A 20025-nucleotide genomic window follows, 5' to 3' on the forward strand; every position below is an offset into this window, starting at 1 on the left:
CATCCGCAGCCCATCCGTATGGGTGGAGTGGCCAAGCCCCCTACCTTTTTCTCTGATATGAAGAATGTCTGTTAGGGAAACAGACACTCTTCTTCTTCAGGTCAGGCAGCTAGGAGCTAGACATGTGCTAAATGCACAGGCTCCTGGCTACCTGAGCTAAACTTTGCCAGGCTGAGGATTTCACAGTCCTGTATGCGTGACCTCCTCAGTAAGGTAAATGTGTTTCGAGGCACTCCCCCTCATGATGTAGTGGAGCGTCCCTGATAGCCTCGGACTTGGGCACTTCAGTTTTAAGCCCTAAAGTGCTGAGGGCCAAGTGTTAGTCAGTGACACCTCGTCACAGAATGCAGTGGGGTCAGCACTCTCACTGATCCCCTAAGGTCAGTCAACGAGGGAAGGCAGCAGTCCCAATACTCCTGGGACCTCTGAAGCTTCCCTCCCAAGGTGCAGTAAAGGTAGGTTTTATTTTTTTTATGTTTGGTTAGTGCGTGCTTGTATGTATGAATGTATATATGAATGTATTTATGTATGTATGTTATTAGGATAAATGTGCTTAAAAGCAGAGTTTTAGAAATTGCTAAATATCTTCTTAATAAATCCATTCACGTCTTTTTTTGGAAAGTTTTTCAAATTGATTTACTCATGGTTATCAATAAGCACAACCAGCCAACATGTGTTTCGTCACACAGGGAAGTATCCCTTGACTTCTTCAGGGCTGGGAAGGGTACAAAAAAATAATCTGTTTTTCATGTCTGAAATGCATTGTTTGAATTCCACTTCTTCACTGCAGTTTCTTCTTGCTCCTACAAATTCGCCATAGGGAATCGCTTGTACTTGTGTGTGGGGTGTGAGCTAGCAGTGTGCAGATATTTCTTTGCGATAAAGTCTACTGTGTAACCTCTCTTCTCTGATGTAAAGTTCTGCATCTAGGAAGCTGATGTGGGATATGCTAGAGTGCATGGTAAATCTCATATTTATGTTGTTGGAGTTGATATGAGTGCAGAAATCCTCCAGTTTCTCCTTGGTGCCTGACCATAGCAACAGACAATCATCAATGTAGCGACCCCAAAACACAATGGAGTCCATCCAATGGGCTCCCCTGGTGCCCTAAATCCATTTGGCTTCCAGAACACCCATGTACAGATTAGCAAATGATGGCGAGAATCTAGACCCCATTGCTACTCCTTTGATTTGTTTGTACCATTTCCTTTCAAAGATGAAAAAGTTGTTAGTCAGTAAAACTTCCATCATTGTGATCAGCATGTTTGTGTGTTTCCATGGAATCCTAAATCAGGTTTGGTGCTGGTGTAGAGATGGTTTGAAAAATAATGTTGATAATTCATTTTGTGCTCACTACCACACCACATGACAGCGTGGTGGTTCACTTCACCTTGCACCACCCGATTGTTGCTATTAGCGTTATCATGTGAAGAGACATACATGGTATTTTCTTCTAGGTTGATCAACAGTAACACACGTTGCCTCATACTGTCAAGCATTATTCAAGTCACTGGCCTGTGTTGTTGTTTTTCCTTCCCAATTATAAGTCACTTTTATGTGTTTCAACACTGTTTCTTTTAGAGTTTTCACTACTTAATGGAGTTCTTTTGTTTAACCACCAAGGATACCAGGGGACACTCCAGCGCATGTTTGCATTGTGGGCTACCCAAGTGCTTATATTCTTTTTTGTATCCTTCCCAGCCCTGAAGAAGTCACAGGATACTTCCCTGTGTGACGAAACACGTGTTGGCTGGTTGTGCTTATCGATAACAATGAGTAAAACGATTTGAAAAACTTTCCAAAAAAAAGTCTTGAATGGACTTAAGAAGATATTTTGCGATTTCTAAACTCTGCTATTAAGCACATTTATCCTAATAACGTGTGCCCAGGGTCTTGTTTTTCTCATAAAGTGCGGGTGTATTTCCCACACACATATAGGGGTTATAGGGTACTTCCCCTATCCTGGTTGCACCATGTTACACACATTCAAAAACACACACAATGCAAGCATAGCAAGGGGCCACACTTCCTGGCTCATCACAAACCCTATCTCTCAGGCAATATATGTATGTATGTTTGTGTGTATGTGCATTTGTGAGTGTTGTGAGTGTGTGGTTGTGCGAGCATGTGAACGTGGGTGTGAGTGAATGTGTGTGAGTGTAAGTGTGTGTGCAGCCCCCGCAACCCCTCCCTGCTAGAATTACCGGCAGCCACTGCTCTGAGAAGCACCATGACCGAGGGAAATAATCCCCATAACTAAAGGAAATTTGAAGACCAAGCACCATCATTCTGTCAAACTGATAGCATTATCTCCATCTGAAAGAGAGAAGTACCATAGCAACAAAAGTGTAAACATACTCGTTAGCACAACCAACAGTTCAGTGGTCTCTGCCTGGGGATGCAGTCCCTTCCCAGCTGGTTCAGGAGAGAGGCTTAATGTCTCAGTGGTACTGTAAAGTGAGAAAGGCAGTGATGCTGTGCAGCCAGAAACTGTATCCATTGCCAGAGGGATGGGTCACGGGTCATTTACCTATGGGCACTCACTGCAGGGGACTAAACACAAGGTATGGGCAATTGTCACACCCTGCACTCAGCAGGTACCACTGGCAAGGCAGCACACCATGATCAGCAGAGACTGCAGGCAGAGGTACATGGCAAAGGGCACGGTAGTGCGCTTAGTTCAGAATTCTCCACCGTCGGGGCTTAGCTGATGGCTGAGCAAGATAGCCAGCATCTAGGGAAGCTCCCATAACCCATGGACCACATCCCAATAAATCTGGCACTTAATCCGTATAAGATACCACGGTAATCGGAATCGCCTTACCCAGAAATCCACTGGGATCAGCCGAGGATCCAGAGATGCCAACAGACCGAGAAACCTGAAGAGGCATGCCTACAGGGTGAGGCCGGGAGCTGGAGCGACATGAACCCCAGCGCGTATTGCATCGGAGAAGGCAGAACAGGTGAGCCCACGCCCTCCCTTGGAAGGTGGAGTTGAGACAAGGTGCATCGAGCAAGCGGCATACAATCTAGAAGGGACCCGAGTTGCCAGCTGCAGGCCAGTCGACATTAGAGAAGCAGATCAAGTCCCGCTGCAGCAGTGAAGAACACAACGAAGGGCAGTGGTTGCGGGAGGCACCAGTAGCAGAGACATGCAGGAGACTCCTGTGGTGTACCTGTGGGCGACCTCCCTGGGAAGTTAGTGTGACCGAGACAGGGCCGTGGTTGGAAGCAAAGAATGCCGGACAGTGTTGGAGCAACCTGGTTCCAGGTCTGCGAGGTATGGCATCCAACGCAACGTAGCAGCTCCTTGGCCTCCTCACGCTGGGACGTGGAACTGTGTATTTGCACCCGCCCACGGGAGAGAGCCGGAGCCATCAGATCCAAACCCGTCCATCACATAGCGTATCAGCAGGTGGCAGAGGAGCCCTTGTGACGGGTGAGATGACCCACACAGGGGGTCAACGGAGCTGCCGCTCACCCTAGACACAGTCACAAGGCTTCCATCAAGCAACAGGAACTTGGCCTGGCAGGGTGAGTGACCCAGCGGAGGCGCTACAACACTCCTCGGTTTAGTTCCAAGTTTGAACTCGCCAAACAATCTGCATCAAGGACGAGAAGCAGCCATCACAGCCCCCCCCCCGCCCCCTGCAGACAGGGGATCTTTGCACATTTACAGAGTGGTCTGACCAGGAACCGGATATACAAAAGCCCTAGTGAGGGTGATCGGCCAATCAGCCCCACTGGGAAAAACCTGACAGGCTGTGTGGAGTACCACCATATTCACAGGCAGGCGGCAGCAGTGACTACACTGGTGGGGCGCTAGTAACTAGTGGACTATCCCGCGGCTTCACTTCCTAGCACCTACAATGACGGGTGGAAAGGGAGTACTCAGCTCCCACCAAACAAATCTAGATACATTTTTCGGGCAGGAGACCCAAGAAGTCACTGAATACTCCCAGGATTCCACGAAGTCCAGCACCCATGCAACCTCTACTAAGGACAACCTAACCTTTAAGGACATTATGACAGCCCTAAATAGAGAGCACGCCTTGCTTGAAACACAAATAGACTTGTTAACCACAGAGGTATCATTCTTCAGAGCAGATCTCAGAAACATGAGCACAAGATTCACTGAAGTGGAAGAGACGACAGCAAATCAATGGGCCAACACCAACATACTCAAACGTTGAGTCCGTAACTCCGTGATACCAACAGGATACTGGAGGCCAAGCTCGAAAATTATGAGGGAAGATCCAGGCGCAATAATGTGAGAATATTTGGAGTTCCTGAGCGAGTAGACTGGCCAGCAGTGGATCTATTCATACCGGACCATGAACTGAAACACCTCCAACCCCATGTCTTCTCAAAATATTTCTCTGTGGAATGGGCTCACTGTTTGCCGGGTGGACGACCCAGGCCAGAGGCGTCCCCGAAGAATGATTCTGGCCCACCTTTTCAACTTTCGAGATCAGGACGTAATACTACAAACAGTCGCAGTGCGCCCCGATGCATTATGAAAACAGTGGTCACCTTCTTTCCAGACTTCACAATTAAAGTCCAGAAACAGAGGCGAAGCTTCATAGAAGTCAAGAAAGCCCTAAGAGAAAATGGATTGAAATACGCAATGCTCTTCCCAGCTAATCTGTGAGTGGAGGAGGAGGGGAAGATCTGGTTCTTCTCAAGCCCGGAAGTAATGTGGCTGAATGGATGGCGGGGAGGCGGGGAGGCACTGGTTCAAGCGCAAAAGGAGACAAGCGACCCAAAAAAACCCACAGAGGAACTTCTAGTCTACCAGGGGAGGGGGAGGGCGGGTCCAACCAATGAGTCTAGAGCCCCAACTCCCTGAACTCTACTGAGTAATTCAGTAAGGGGCATGGCACTACTGAAAAACCCTCAAGAGACATCATCACACACTGAGATAACTGTTGGGCAGCTGGGGTGCCCGAGATCGACTGGATTGCTCAGCGATATTAGGCAGTACTCCATGAATGGACCTACTGTGGAGTGGTGTGGCTCACTGGTTAGAGGCGGCAGACCCGGGAGCAGAGGACGGCCCGGGACCAGGGTTCAATCCCCGACGCGGCAGGGTCTTGGACCAGGGTCAACGGACTCGATAATTCTCGCCTCGGTGCCTACTCTAACTAGGGATCACACTCGGCAACTCTGGGCATTAGCTTGCCTCATCTCCACAACGGCCCCCCACATACGCAAGGGATGCCTGGTTTCAACTTGGAGATACCCAGTAGGGACCATCTCACAGGGAAAGCCAGGACGGGTTCCCCAGCGGTCTACAGCGCAGAGATACTCCTTCGGGAGTCGATTCTAGCGCTTTAGAAACCCAAAATCACAATCAGTGTGGTTCCAATGACAATTCGAACAACTTACGTATTATTGGTACTGTGCATGCTTTATTATTCTGTTGAGGGATGGGGGTGCGGGCAAGGCCGGGATACCGTCTCCAGAGTTAGCGTTGGGTAGGGACGACAGGCGCTCTGCAGAGTTGGGGAGGCGGGAAGTTCTGAGCCTGCCGTGCAGGGAGGGAGTTAGGGTTCACCTTAGTTGGAGTGAATAGGTATTTAGGTTCCACAGAAGGTAATGTTGAGGATAGGTTGGAATGGCAGCCATATGTTCTGACTTATACACCCTGTGACGTAGAGCAGCAGCCACAGCATGCACGATAGTACTCACCATCACGAAGCATCAATCCAATATCGTCTCCAAGATTACCCTACGAGTGGGAGGGGAGTCACACTCCTTGCCGTTGGGACATGAAAGACAAGCGAACAACCCCAGGCTGCAGCTGCTTTCTTGGAATTATAATGGCATGGGAGACAAACTGAAAAGGAGCTTAGTACCCCTTTACATTAAATGACATCTACCAGACGTGACCCTCTTACAGGTAACACATTTAGTGGGCTATTCCTGCAGAGCTCCAGACAGGTGGGGCTATAGACTAGTCGCACATTCTGGCTTCGCGTCCGGATCGAAGGGGTGGGAAACAATTTCCCCCTTATGGGTGAACGGATATGGGCAGATGAACAGAGCAGGTTCGCAGCACTTACTGGTCTCTAGGAGGGAAAGACAGTAAATATTGTCTTGGTATACATCTCACTGGCATTGCATAGCATAGCCATGCTGGACCGGAGTATATTCCTACTAAATATGTCGGCGGAGAGCTCTCGATAGGAGGAGACTGCAATGATACTGTGTGATCTTCAGGATCGTCACCCTCGAGGAATCTTCCGCACAGATACTTAAAATTTGCAGATTTTCTGATGGCTCTCAGGCTAATGGATGTCTAGCGCACCCGAAATCCACAGACTTAAAACTACACATTTCATTCAGGGGCACATAATAGTCACTCACAAATTGACTTGGTTCTCATCCTGGCCAATCGTGTTCCCAATTTCAGAGATGTGCCTGTTATGCTGCAGAGATAGAGAGCTCTCGACGGACCATGACTCTGCACCCATAGTGCCTGAAGGTTCCGTAAATACGGACTTGGTTGATTCAGACCATGAAATCCTACTTCAAGGAAGGCCTATAAAACGGTGATAAGGGGTCAGGGACTCTCCCTTATGGTGGGCCATAAAAAAGACAAGAGAGTGGCGATGGAGACACTAGAAAAAGGGTATACATCCGTTACAACGGATCTTTTACTCCGCAGACCCATTACAACGCGACCATTACTCCGCATACCATTACAACGCATTGCGCTGGGGGGCGCTCTAGGATAGGTAATAAGTATAATTTACTATCCAACACCTTCCCTAGGGTCCACGGGGACTGGAGTTAGAATAGTAAATTATACTTACCACTATCCAGCGCCCCAAGGCGCTATGCGTTGTAACGGTATGCGGTGTAAAAGTCGCGTTGTAATGGTCTGCGGAGTAAAAGTATGCGTTATAACGTCATACATCCTAGAAAAAGCCATATTAGACTTGGAAACTCGGCTGACGAGCTACCGCACAGACACGACTGTACACGCACTAAATCTAAAAAAACAGGAATATAGAGACCTGGCATTGGAGGCGGCTATGACCAATCAGTCGACAACACAAAATAGAATTTATGAAATTGGAGTTCAGGCTGAGTAACTGTTGGCCTGGCTTGAGAGGCTGGAGCGCACAGACAGATGAATCTGCATGCTCTCCACAGAGACGGACGATACCGTGTGCAGCCCACAAGATATTGCTGAGGCGTTTGCGAAGCACTGCCCTGCCTCTAAACTCATGTGACCACAGCCACAGCTGAAGGCAAGAGCCTTTTTGACAGATCTTCAGCTGCCCCCCCAGCGACTCGGCATTCACGGACAGCGATCCCACTGTTGAGGAAATAATCTCGGCTTGCTCTAGAATTCAGTCGGGAAAGGCGATGGTGCCAAATGGCCTTCCAATAGAACTGTATAAACAGCTTCCTAAGGGGCGCTTCACCTACTCAATATGTTCTTAGAGAGTAGGCAGGTAGGTGCACAGCCAGAGAACCAACAACTAGCCTCAATCGTAGTTATCCATAAACTGGGTAAACCAGCAGAGCATTGCGCTTCATATCAACCCATTTCTCTGCTGAATTTGGAGACCAAAATACTAGCCAAACTACTAGCTTCCAGACTGATCCAACATATCTCCCAATTGCTTCACCCCGACAAATCTGGTTTTAAGCCAGGTAGAAACACAGCCCTTAATTTACGTTGACTTAATGGGATGGTGGGAAGGGGATGTATGACGTTATAACGCATACTTTTACTCCGCAGACCATTACAACGCGACTTTTACTCCGCATACCGTTACAACGCATAGCGCCTTGGGGCGCTGGATAGTGGTAAGTATAATTTACTATTCTAACTCCAGTCCCCGTGGACCCTAGGGAAGGTGTTGGATAGTAAATTATACTTATTCCCTATCCTAGAGCGCCCCCCAGCGCAATGCGTTGTAATGGTATGCGGAGTAATGGTCGCGTTGTAATGGTAGTGCGGAGTAAAAGATCCGTTGTAACGGGTGTATACCGTGGGAAGGACATATACAATATGAGAAGCAGTAGTGCCTTCTCTGGATGCCCGTATGGCCTTCAACACAGTCGAATGGCCATATTTATTTGCAGTCCTTGAGTAAATGGGGTTTGGCCCCAAATTGTTGCAGTGGATTTGGCTCCTGTATTTGTGACCCAAATGTATAAACACAAATTTAAACTAGTGGACACACAGTGGTCCTCTTCATGTCCAAGCCATGGTGAGAAAAGAAAGAAGTAAAAATAAAACTCAACTGAATATGAAATACATAATTACCAAAGATTCGAGTTGATTCACATAACGTTTATGTGTAATGCTGGTAGCTCTGAGGAAACTAGAAACAAGATGGCTGAGTAAGCTTAGGTCTGTCGACAGAGGGCACAATACGAACAGAAAATTACATGTTTTTCTTCAAGACTGATGAGGTGTATTGTTACATTGTTGGAGATAGCTTGATATCTGAATTAGATAACATATGTAAACACATATTTCCCTCAAATACCTATAGGTGCTGTATGGAATCACTTTGGTTAAGGATCAATGCACTACTAGAATTGTTGCTTGGTCTAAAATCGATGTGACGCATTAAACTGTTATACAATATTATCAATGCAGCATGTACATGATCTAATGTCACATTATATAACTACAATGTACCTGATAGGATGCATGTTACTAATTCAGTTCATTATACTTGATACCTCCTGATATATGTGATTATTACTTTTATGACCTTATTGGCTGGATGTGATACAGTCCAGAGCCTATAATATATATAATGAACTAATTGTGGAACATATCCGATCTCTTCTCTGTCTTACCTTCTTCCTTCTGTGCCTATACTGTCACACTATATGGATACATGTCTACTTCATGATCAAATGGGACTAAAAACTAGATTGTTGCAACAGAGGCTATTTGCTGTGGTTGGGGCTTTCTTGTTTATTGTCGTGTTATAAATAACGGTTTACTTTTGTTCATGTTGGATTGGTAAGGATGGATTAGATCTACACTAATTGGATTGCTCAAACCGCCTCAAAAAGTGGGGGCTCATATATTGCTTAAATACGATCTGATGGTTTGCTCACTTTAGGTTACTTATTAGTTAAAGTGCATCTAGATATGATAGAGTTCGTCATTTGTGTGTATTGCGGACGATTTTTATGAGTACATGTAAGAATTAGGCCTTTCCAATATGGTGCAGGCTCCAGTACTATACAGGAAGACACTCACATTTTAACTCTTTTGAGCTCGGATTAGGTTACATGACTGCGACTCTCTAGAAACACGAATGACAATGAATGTTTGGTTTGGACAATCATCTTTCTATGCAGAATAACATTAGCGCCGCCACGAGAGGCGCTAACTACACGCACTAAGGAAATTAAAACCTTTCATTCCAACTGCTGATCTAAAGATAGTGGTTCAAGCGCTAGTGATCTCCAAACTAGATTACAGCCGCGCCAATCTCATGAGACTAGCAAAAGCAAAACTGGGACCTTTGATGGCAACCTTTAACTCAGCGGCTCAACTCATGACAGGCTCAAACAAAAGGGATCACATCACCCCAGACCTCAGAGCACTGAACTGGCTATCCTATGAGGCAAAGATCATTCTACAAGTTGCCTCCTTGACTCATAAAGCTCTTCATCACACACTCCAACTTGCCCGGCCAAGGAGCTCATCCTATTGGAAAAAAATGAACTTCATGAAGCACAGGCTCTCTTCTACTGAAGACATACAAGTTTAAAAAAAAGAAAACTTGTGGAGGAGTGTGGCTCAATGGTTAGAGCGGCAGACCCTGATGCAGAGTTCTGGCCAGGGACCAGGGTTCGATTCCCGCCTCGGCGGGGTCTCGGGCTCAATTTCCTTGGACCTGTTAATTCTCGCCTCGGGGCCTATTCTAATCACGGGCCCCACGCTGCAACTCTGGGCAATAGCTTGCTTAGCCTCCACACCGGCCCCAACAGCGCTAAGGATGCCTGGCTTCACCCTGGGGGTGCCCAGGAGTGGACACTTCACAGGGAAAGCCAGGAGGGGTTCCACAGGGGTATGAGTATCAGCGCCAGGAAGCCGAATAGGCGACACCGCAAGGTGACCGTCTGGTGACAGTGCGCTCTATAAGTACCATTCTATAACAACAAAGAGAATTGCCTATACTGATGTTTGGTTAGCGAAGAATTTGCCACCGGAGCAAAGAAAATTTATCAAAGCTGGGATGTGCTTATGAATAGCCTTTTATTCAAATATCTTAGTCAAAAAACACGGGTATATTTGTATCAATCATATACAGTTTGAACAAAAGCAACATATTATCAATACAATAAAGAAATTGTGGACAAAAAAACTCAATAGAATGTTAAAATTCAACATACATTCTAAATCCAGTCATATCACAATCATACCTTATCAGTCATACACAAAACACGTACGAAAAACAAATACACCCACGACTAGATAGGAATAAATAGTCGTGTGGTGTATTAGGCCTGCTACAGTCTATATAATTATATATACACAGCTATATTTGCAGGTGTACCTCAAAAAATAAATCAACAGAGTTAAATGTCAAATCAACACCACTATATACATCAATTTTTTGTAAGCCCGTAATGTGTCACTCTATTCACACTACAGGACAACACAAATGTGAAAGAAGCAGACACTGAACATGAGACGGCCTACGCGTTTCAAATCCCCAGGGTTTTGACAGGGATTTTCGTCAGGGCCAAAAGATTCTAAAAAAAGAGAGAAAAAGAACTACTGTCCTAACGCCAATAATCTCAAAAAAATCATCCTACAAAATTGGCATCTAGTGAAAAACTTGGATAACAGCTTGCAAGCTCCACCGTTATTCGCGTTAAAGAAGGAAAGCAGCGTGGCCAATCATGTGATAAGGGCAGGGATAAAAAAAGACAAACAGCCATCGCTAAGACAGATGATGGGATTACCACCCATCACAGGTCACCACAAATGTGGAACTTGCCTATGCTGCGACCTAACTATTGAGGGATCACTTTTTCAGCACCATGGAATCTCATGGAAACATGACAGTTTTAGTAATTGCAGAACAAAATATGTCGTCTATGGTATTACCTGCCCGTGTGGGCTACTCTACATCGGAAAAACCAACCAGGAAATTCGGACGCGAATTACCCAACATAAATCCAGAATAAAAAATGGGATTGACACCGCCCCACTGTTTAATCACTGGAAACGTTGTAACCACTTGCTAAGTGATCTCAAATGGACTGTGATCTCGCGCGTCGAAAAAGACGCCCGAGGTGGAGATATGGATCAAAAATTATCGAAAAGGGAAGCCTACCTAATTGTAAAATATGATACAGCAGTCAAGGGATTAAATGAGATATCTGAAATTTATAAACTTTAACTCAGGAAGGTTGCCTGTTTTTCATCATGTTACAGGGTTATACAATTGCGGTGTTAATGCTACAGACGCGCATGTGCGTCAGATTTCTGCTTACTGAAGAGCTTGGAAGTTACACTACACTCCACGCATGCGCGGGAGATCAGTACAGTCGCGCGGTCGAATTCAAGCTGAGGGAGCAATCCGCGGCTTGTCTCTGTGCCACGCATGCGCGCTTGAACCCTATTTACTGAGGAGCCGGCGATTCACATCATACTCCACGCATGCGCGGGAGATTAGTGCCAGCGGGACGCCGATCCATTGACAGCTGTGGAGCACGAATTCGGTAAGCATGGGGAGGACCGGTATGTTTGTAATACATGCCTTTAAAAAACAGACACATGGGACAAACAAGCCTTCTACTTTTTTCGTTTAACAGAGGCTGTTTCCTAAAACAAGTGTGTTGGACTTTTCCATTGAACTACCGTTCCATTGACAACTGCGGGACGCCGATCCATTGACAACTGCGGAGCCCGAATTCGGTAAGCATGGGGAGGACCGGTATGTTTGTAATACATGCCTTTAAAAAACAGACACATGGGACAAACAAGCCTTCTACTTTTTTCGTTTAACAGAGGCTGTTTCCTAATATAACTGTGTGTTGGACTTTTGCATTAAACCACCGTTCCTGTTCAAGGACGTACTGTGGCAAGACCATCTGGTAAGAGACCCTCCGCCTTAGGTCCATGCTGTATCACTGACCCCGGCCTCGACAGCATACTTAAGATACATTGCTTTCTTGCAGGCTCCCCACTCCATTTCTACTTGAACACGCAACGCTTACAGACATTATCAAGGTAATTTCAACCCTGGACAGTGGCCAGCTCAATCCCCCCTTTTTGTGATTGCTTCACCATACTCACACAGCCCCTTGTATGTTGTTTTTTCACCACACAGGCTCTTCCTTTCTTCGGATATTCTCCATAGTGGTAAGCTGAAGACTTCTTAGGTGGTAATGTTTTGGAGCATCTTGATCTTTTATTACACACAGTTTTTAAAGAAACACGACAGAAATTTCTTTTTCTCTCTTTTTTTAGAATCTTTTGGCCCTGACGAAAATCCCTGTCAAAACCCTGGGGATTTGAAACGCGTAGGCCGTCTCATGTTCAGTGTCTGCTTCTTTCACATTTGTGTTGTCCTGTAGTGTGAATAGAGTGACACATTAGGGGCTTACAAAAAATTGATGTATATAGTGGTGTTGATTTGACATTTAACTCTGTTGATTTATTTTTTGAGGTACACCTGCAAATATAGCTGTGTATATATAATTATATAGACTGTAGCAGGCCTAATACACCACACGACTATTTATTCCTATCTAGTCGTGGGTGTATTTGTTTTTCGTACGTGTTTTGTGTATGACTGATAAGGTATGATTGTGATATGACTGGATTTAGAATGTATGTGGAATTTTAACATTCTATTGAGTTTTTTTGTCCACAATTTCTTTATTGTATTGATAATATGTTGCTTTTGTTCAAACTGTATATGATTGATACAAATATACCCGTGTTTTTTGACTAAGATATTTGAATAAAAGGCTATTCATAAGCACATCCCAGCTTTGATAAATTTTCTTTGCTCCGGTGGCAAATTCTTCGCTAACCAAACATCAGTATAGGCAATTCTCTTTGTTGTTATAGAATTGTGGCTCAGCCTTGCTGATTAAGAGCCGACCCTAGTTGTTCTTAGGCTATAAGTACCATGACATTTACATTTACAAGGGTTCTGTAATAATGTAATAATCTTCATGGAGTCAAGGTGTAGTTCCAAGTTATCATTTATTGTAGCTGAAGTTACAGGTGGTATAGAAGAATCAAGGTGGTAGTTAAATGGTTAAATGAGTAATTAAGTTAGCCCCACCAGGAGCTGTCCTCCTGGATGCTCAGCCTTCCATCATCAAGTGAAGGCTCATCTCTAGTAAGCATTCTATGACATCTATAACATTCTAAATACAGGCAAGCTGTAATGCATGAGAAGATAGATGACATATAGGGAGATTAGAATACACTATACAACAGGTTCCTTCTCTGAAATCACCCCCAAAATTTGGAATTCGTGCCCAGACCAGATCCAACCCTTCAACTGCCCTCTTCAAACGAAAAGTAAAGCTACTAATGAACAGAATCCTTCCTCAATGAAGACGTACCCTTCCCAGACTCTACCTTCCATGGCCTACCCTTCCACAAGACCCTCTGGTGCTACTACATTATAATTACGAGTGACTACAGACTCTCTAAACACCAACCTACATTGTTATATTGACTTTGTTGTTCTTCCACAATTGTATACTCCTATCCAGTGCTTTAAATTGGCAGATACTGTACCAGCACTTTTTATTTTCAGCCTCCTAAGTACCAGCTCTTTTTCACTGCCAAGGAGAGTACTGGTAGACTCAGTGGAACTACTGCTGCTAAGGATGAGGCTGTCAGAGTGGAGTTTGTCTGAACGCCACTGTGACAGCCAAAGGGCCAGTGTGGCCCAGTGCCGAGCCGTTTCTGAATTTTTCAGCAGCGGCTCCTTTGCTTTAATTTAGGGTGTCACATGCTGGAAATCTCAGTATCACGTTGTGATTGACAGAACCAAGTCCAATCATGCCCTGCACTGTAAATCACAGGTGTGAAGGTGTGCACACACTGGAAGTCCAGACAGCCAGCTCAGAGTCAGAAAGAAGAAAGCAGTGGGAGCCATGTATTAAAAACTAAATTTGTAATCCTACTGTGAGTGAGTATCTGCTTTTGTGTGAGAGAGGGGAAGTGACCGGGAGAGAATCGGGATATTCTCTGGAGGTTTTTTCAAGAAAATGTGAGGAATGCTTTGAGTGTGCATGTCTGCTTGCTCTATGTGTGTGCGTGCTCACATGCGTAAGAGTATACGAGTGCTGTGCCTAATACAAGAAGATGCAAATATTTTAAAAACACAGAAATTATAGCCTAACATTATTTGGCCTTGATGTCATTTTTTGTAAGGCATTAACCAGCTTATGTCAATACATTTATCATGCGTTTGGTATGTGCTGCAACTGTTGTAGCTCATTTTCTTGTTGCGATTCCAAAGTCTTTTACTGGATGCCATGGCTGGCTGACCATGCTTTGCAGAGAGGCCCAGGATTGGATGGCCATGAAGATTTCTGAACACCTTTTTCACTCGCTTACAGGCACTGTGAGAAACTTACTTACAGGCACTGTAAGAAACTTGCAATGCCCCTCACTCAGCCTCAGCTCCAGAGCTCTCAAGTGGTGCGACTCAGTTACTAAACTAACAAGAAAGTGCGTGTCATCTGCTCACATTTAAAAAATGTGATCTGGTAGTTCCCAAGCACTTTTTACTGGGTTGTTTTTCATCAGCACTATTTCTTACGATCACATTTTGCCAGCTGAATTCTTTTCATGTTTGTTTTAGCATTTCAATTATTTGTTTAATCTTTCCTGTGCAAGGATTATCACATTAAATATTTTCCAAATAACACTAAAAATGAATGACAAGAGAACTCAGTCTCCAGGTTGACTCACCCCGTACTACTCTCCTGATTTTGCTGGACCTTACCGCGGCCTTCGACACACTGTCTCCCCATATACTGGTTTCCAGATTGGGAGAGATAGGTGTCGAGGGCCCAGCCTTGAGTCTCCTTGCCTCCTTCCTGTGTGACAGGGAACAGAAAGTGAAGATGGGCCAGTTTCTCTCTGCCCCCAAGTATTTACACTGTGGGGTCCCTCAGGGCTCCTCTTTAAGTGTGTGGAGTAGTGTGGCTCACTGGTTAGAGGCGGCAGACCCGAGAGCAGAGGACGGCCCGGGACCAGGGTTCGATTCCCGACGCGGCAGGTTTCTGGACCAGGGTCAGCGGACTCGATAATTCTCTCGCCTCGGTGCCCACTCTGATCAGCGATCACACTCGGCAACTCTGGGCACTAGCTTGCCTCATCTTCACTAACGGCCCCACCAGACCGCCGGGGATGCCTGGTCTCACCCTGGAGATACCCATTAAGGGACCATCTCTCAGGGAAGCCAGGAAGGGTTTCGCAGCGGTCGAAGCGCGGAGGTACCCCTTCGGGAGTGATTCCAGCGCTATATAAGCACATAATTAATTAATTAATTAATTAAGCCCTACACTTTTCAACATTTATGTGGCCCCCCTTGCAAGCGTGGTGAGATCTTTTGGGCTAGAGTTATTGTCCTATGCGGATGACACCCAAATTATGGTTTCTATTACTCATACGGTAAGGGACTGTGCCCTTAACTTCAGGCATTGCATGGAGGCTGTCTCTCAGAGAACTTCCTGAAGTTAAATGGAGAGAAGACAGAGGTACTGATCTTTTGGAAGGATCAGGAAATATGGTCCAGCGAGTGGTGGCCCTCCGTGTCCGGGAATTGCCCTTGTCCAGCCACCCATGGTAAAAACCTGAGTGTGCTAGTGGAAACTGCCCTCTCTTTAGAGCTTCAGGTAAACAGGACGGTCTCTACCTGCTTTGGCATCATTAGGACACTTAAGAAGATCTCCCACTATTTATCCCCTGATGCACGTAAACAGGCCACCATGGCATTAGTGTCCTCTAGACTGGACTATTGTAATGCCCTTTATATGGGCATTAACAAGGGCCTTATCCACCGGCTCCAGTTGGCACAGAGCGCGGCAGCAAGATTAGTACTGAATCTTCCGAGATACAGTTCTGCTAAGGCCGCGCTTAGGAGCCTCCATTGGCTTCCGATGGATCGCAGGATCACTTTTAAAATCCTATGTTTGACCCATGAAGCCTTCTACGATGCCGGTGCAGAAAACATCAAGTCGCTTGTCCAGCATTATGCCCCCTAGTAGACCCCTTCGATCCGCCCACAAAAATCTACTCGTGGTCCCTAGGTGGCAGAGGGCCAGATGGGGGGGGGCGGTAGAGCCTTTTCCACGGCTGCGCCCAAACTGTGGAACTCTCTCCCTCCAGAGATCGCTGGCCAGGCCTCTCTTCTTTAATTTCGCACGGCCTTAAAAACATGGCTCTTCCCTTGATTTTCTTTTCTTAGCTTTTTTCTTCTGTGTTTCCGTCCCTTTCTCCGCACCAGCGCCTTGATGCCCTTGGGCTAAGTCTGCGCTTAACAAGACTATATTCATTCATTCATTCATTCATTCTTTTCAATGCCAAGAAATTCGTGCGCATCCTGCCCGAGTTCTTCATGCTCCATGTTTTCTTACAAAAACAAGACAAATCATTTCCTAATCATGGCGTGCCTCCTACCGCGTTCTCCCTTTTCAGTCACGAAGAATTAAAATTGAAAAAGTTGTCAGAGGTCACGGCAGTCTAACCCACTCCGACAGTAAACGATATGGTTCAGTAATGCGGAGATCTTAATGCGCGGGAGTTCTTACCTCAGCTACTTTTCGGTGTATATATCCGGCACAACCCTTTCTCGTGCCCCAAACCATCTCCCTTCATCTGGTGGCCCTTGGGGATACCCACCTGAAAGGTACGTGCCACCAAGCGGCAACTAGAGCCAAATTTCAGGGGGTCTAAAAAAGATTTCGAGGGGGGCTAATTCTTCCAGCCATAGGCAGAGTGGCTGTAAGCAGGGGTGAAAACACAACAAAAGCCTCATTAACAAGTAAACGGTCTTTTAAAGACCTGTGAAGTACTCGGGTGCGGCTGCAATTAGACGGTCGCCCGCCCGCCCGCGAAGGAGAGGGGTGGAGGGTGCTGCTGAAGCCCGGTGAGTGTTGCGCGCCTGCCTGCCACCCACTGACTTGGGTCCTATGCTTCTCCCGCCACCACCCCCACAATGATTCTACATTACTGCTTCATAATTGACATTCCACTCGCCATAGAAAGGAAAAGATAAATAAACTGAACTTCTTTTCTGCTCCCCAAAATGTTACTAGTTCTAGTGCAGGATGGCGCGCTGTTTCATTTTGCGGCTCTATGCCACTCCCTCAGGATGGCACAGGATGGGGAGGACGCTGACAGGCGTTGTGTACTCACCCTTGTAGATTATGGAGGCTGGGAAGGTTATTCGCCTCGCTGTAGTTGGCCGGCAGCTCGTTTTCTCAGGAGTCACAGCAAGCTTCTATTTCCTTGCCTCTTCCGTTCTCATCCCACTTGAAGCATTCATGTACCTGCCTTGTTGATGGTAGCGTGGACACTTTGTGCTAACCTGTGGCATGTTCGGGTGGGCCGTGCGTGCACGCACACTTGCATGACATTTGCAACAACTGAAAGAACAGCTGCCGCTAGAGGTCACTGTCTGCCCTGATTCCTCAACTTCAACTACCTATTTAAGAAAAGAAGGAGTCACTCTAAGCCTATGATTGGGCGGGAGAAGGCCCGCGGGAGGTGTTGGCACCATTCGCCAGGCCAAGGTGTCCCTGCACAGAGATGCGCACGAATAACAAGCATTTGCAATGCAATAGGTCTCGCATTAGGAAAGTTTGAGCTATTGGTATTGTAAATGGCAAAGTTTTTATTTATGTTTCTTTTTTTTTTTAAATAGCTAAATTAATAGCTTCGTCATTTACAATGCCAATAGTTATAACTTTCGCAAATGTGATACCTATAGCATTTGTAATGCAATATGTTTTGTATTTACAAACCGCGAGAGGACAAAAAAAAGCTCCGGACCACCGCCTCCTCCCAGGCCTTCAAAAGGGACCTCAAAGTTCTCCTCCTCCAGAGACACCTCCAAAAGTAATTCACGTCCTCTTGCTATTTGTGAGGAAGACTTCCCACTACTGATAATTTCTACTTTCCATGACCATGGAAGTGCCTTCCCAGTGTATGCCTGTGATTGGAGGGTCTGCCTTTTTGCAGTATTTTCCATGCACTGGTGTTCGGTGCCCTTTTGTAACATGCACACACCACTCTGCCCTTGCAACACACGGCTGCTACCTCTCACATGTCTTTACCTTTGATACTTGCACAAGTGCCACCTTGCCCATGTAACGCTTGTTCCTGAGCCTGGAGCCTGAGTGTCTAGCACTTATTGCAGGACTATACCTCTAATTATACTCTGTTTTCTCTTATAACTGCACACTTGTCACTTTCATTTCCTCTTGTGCACTTTTGACTACCTCATGTATTCTGGTTGCTCACAATTTTTACTCAAGTATTTTGTTTGCTCACGATTGTCACTATTACCTTTACTACCTCATGTATTTTGGTTGCTCACAATTTTTCCTCTTAGTATAAGAAAAGGTTCCCAAAATAACTAAATGAGAATGGTATCTTTAAGTAGACAACTGCTAAAAAGTGCCTCCATACGCACGGGTGACCTACAATCCAGAAAATACAGCAAACGTGCACATCACTGCCTAATGGCTGTAAATGCTAAGAATAATGATAATGTATGCTTTCTGCAGGCAAATAAATCATTCCAGGCCGGAGGAGTTAACACGCAGATAGGAAACAGCTGTCTGTCTTAAATAGATCACAGATCTCAAAACCGTGCGAGTTGTTTGTGCTCAAATGTTGTGCTATTTCTGCTTCATGGAAAGCTGCATGCAGCCCAGGTGCTATTATTGAACAATAAGCCTGCACTGATACAAAGAGATATTACAGGCACGAAATAAAAACACAATTTGAAAAGCACACATTGTATTAAAAATAAATAAATCACGCCTTCGTGTAAAGTCCGCACTATATAAAAATGCATAAATAACTAAATTAATGAATACCGCAAATCACCGCCATCACTCTGCCGGCCTGCGACCAGGAAGTCAGGCAGGCCGGCGCGACAACAGGAAACAGGAAGTAGGAGGGCGGGAGCCTACCCCGCCTCCCACGGAAGAGCCGCGATGGGAGCCGCGTTTGGAGCACCGGAGCAGGCAGGAGCCTACCCTGCGCCCCGGTGCCGAAGAAGTCCTGCTGCCGGGCCCTGCAGCTGAGGAGAGCCGCCGCACGAAGGAAGCCGGTGAGTGGGTTGCTGAGCGGGGCGGCGGGGACGGCGGAGGGGGGGTGGGTGGGGGTGTGTGCGCGCGCGCGAGTGCGGGGGGGGGAGCATGAGTGCGCGCGAGTGCGGGGGGGGGCTGTGTATGTGTGTGTGCGTGTATGTATGTGTCTTGGAGTGCGTGACTGTGAGGGAGGGGTGTGTGTGCGTGTGAGCGAGTGTCTGTGTGCCGTGTGCCGTGTGCCTGTATGCGTGTGCATGCGCTCGCCTGTGTGTGCGTGCGTGCATGCAGAGGGGTGGGGGCTGCCTGCGTCTGTGTGAGCAAGGGCTGAGTTACTCTGCGCATGCGCGGGTCAGACGCGCGCTCCCGCGGTGGAAACTGCGAAGTAAACGCTCGTGACAGATTGGTGCCCACATTCCCATTAATGGGCAACATTAGGTCTGAAGCAGACACTCCAATGCTCACGCATTGAGAGTACGTGGTGTCCACATTCCCATTAATGGGCAACATTAGGTCTGAAGCAGACACTCCAATGCTCACGCATTGAGAGTACGTCTGCTCGACCTAAAAATGAATTTGATCTTCTGTAAAGTGACTGGTGCTCATGTAATCGGTGCCCTACGCTATATAAAACGACATTAAAAATAACCTTCTGTTTGGTATGTTTTAAGGGTCTGCAAAGGCTGGGACATAGTAATGGAACAAGATTCTTTATACAATAAC

General features: G+C 46.2%; 1 protein-coding gene across 1 annotated transcript in view; it reads right to left on the bottom strand.

Moving 5' to 3' along the window:
• Positions 1-20025, bottom strand: part of LOC144762269 (ATP-binding cassette sub-family C member 10-like) — a 392992-nt gene that overhangs the window by 365485 nt on the left and 7482 nt on the right. The gene's annotated exons all lie outside the window — the stretch shown is intronic.

This window comes from Lissotriton helveticus, chromosome 6, assembly GCF_964261635.1.
Source record: "Lissotriton helveticus chromosome 6, aLisHel1.1, whole genome shotgun sequence".
Lineage (NCBI taxonomy): Eukaryota > Metazoa > Chordata > Amphibia > Caudata > Salamandridae > Lissotriton > Lissotriton helveticus.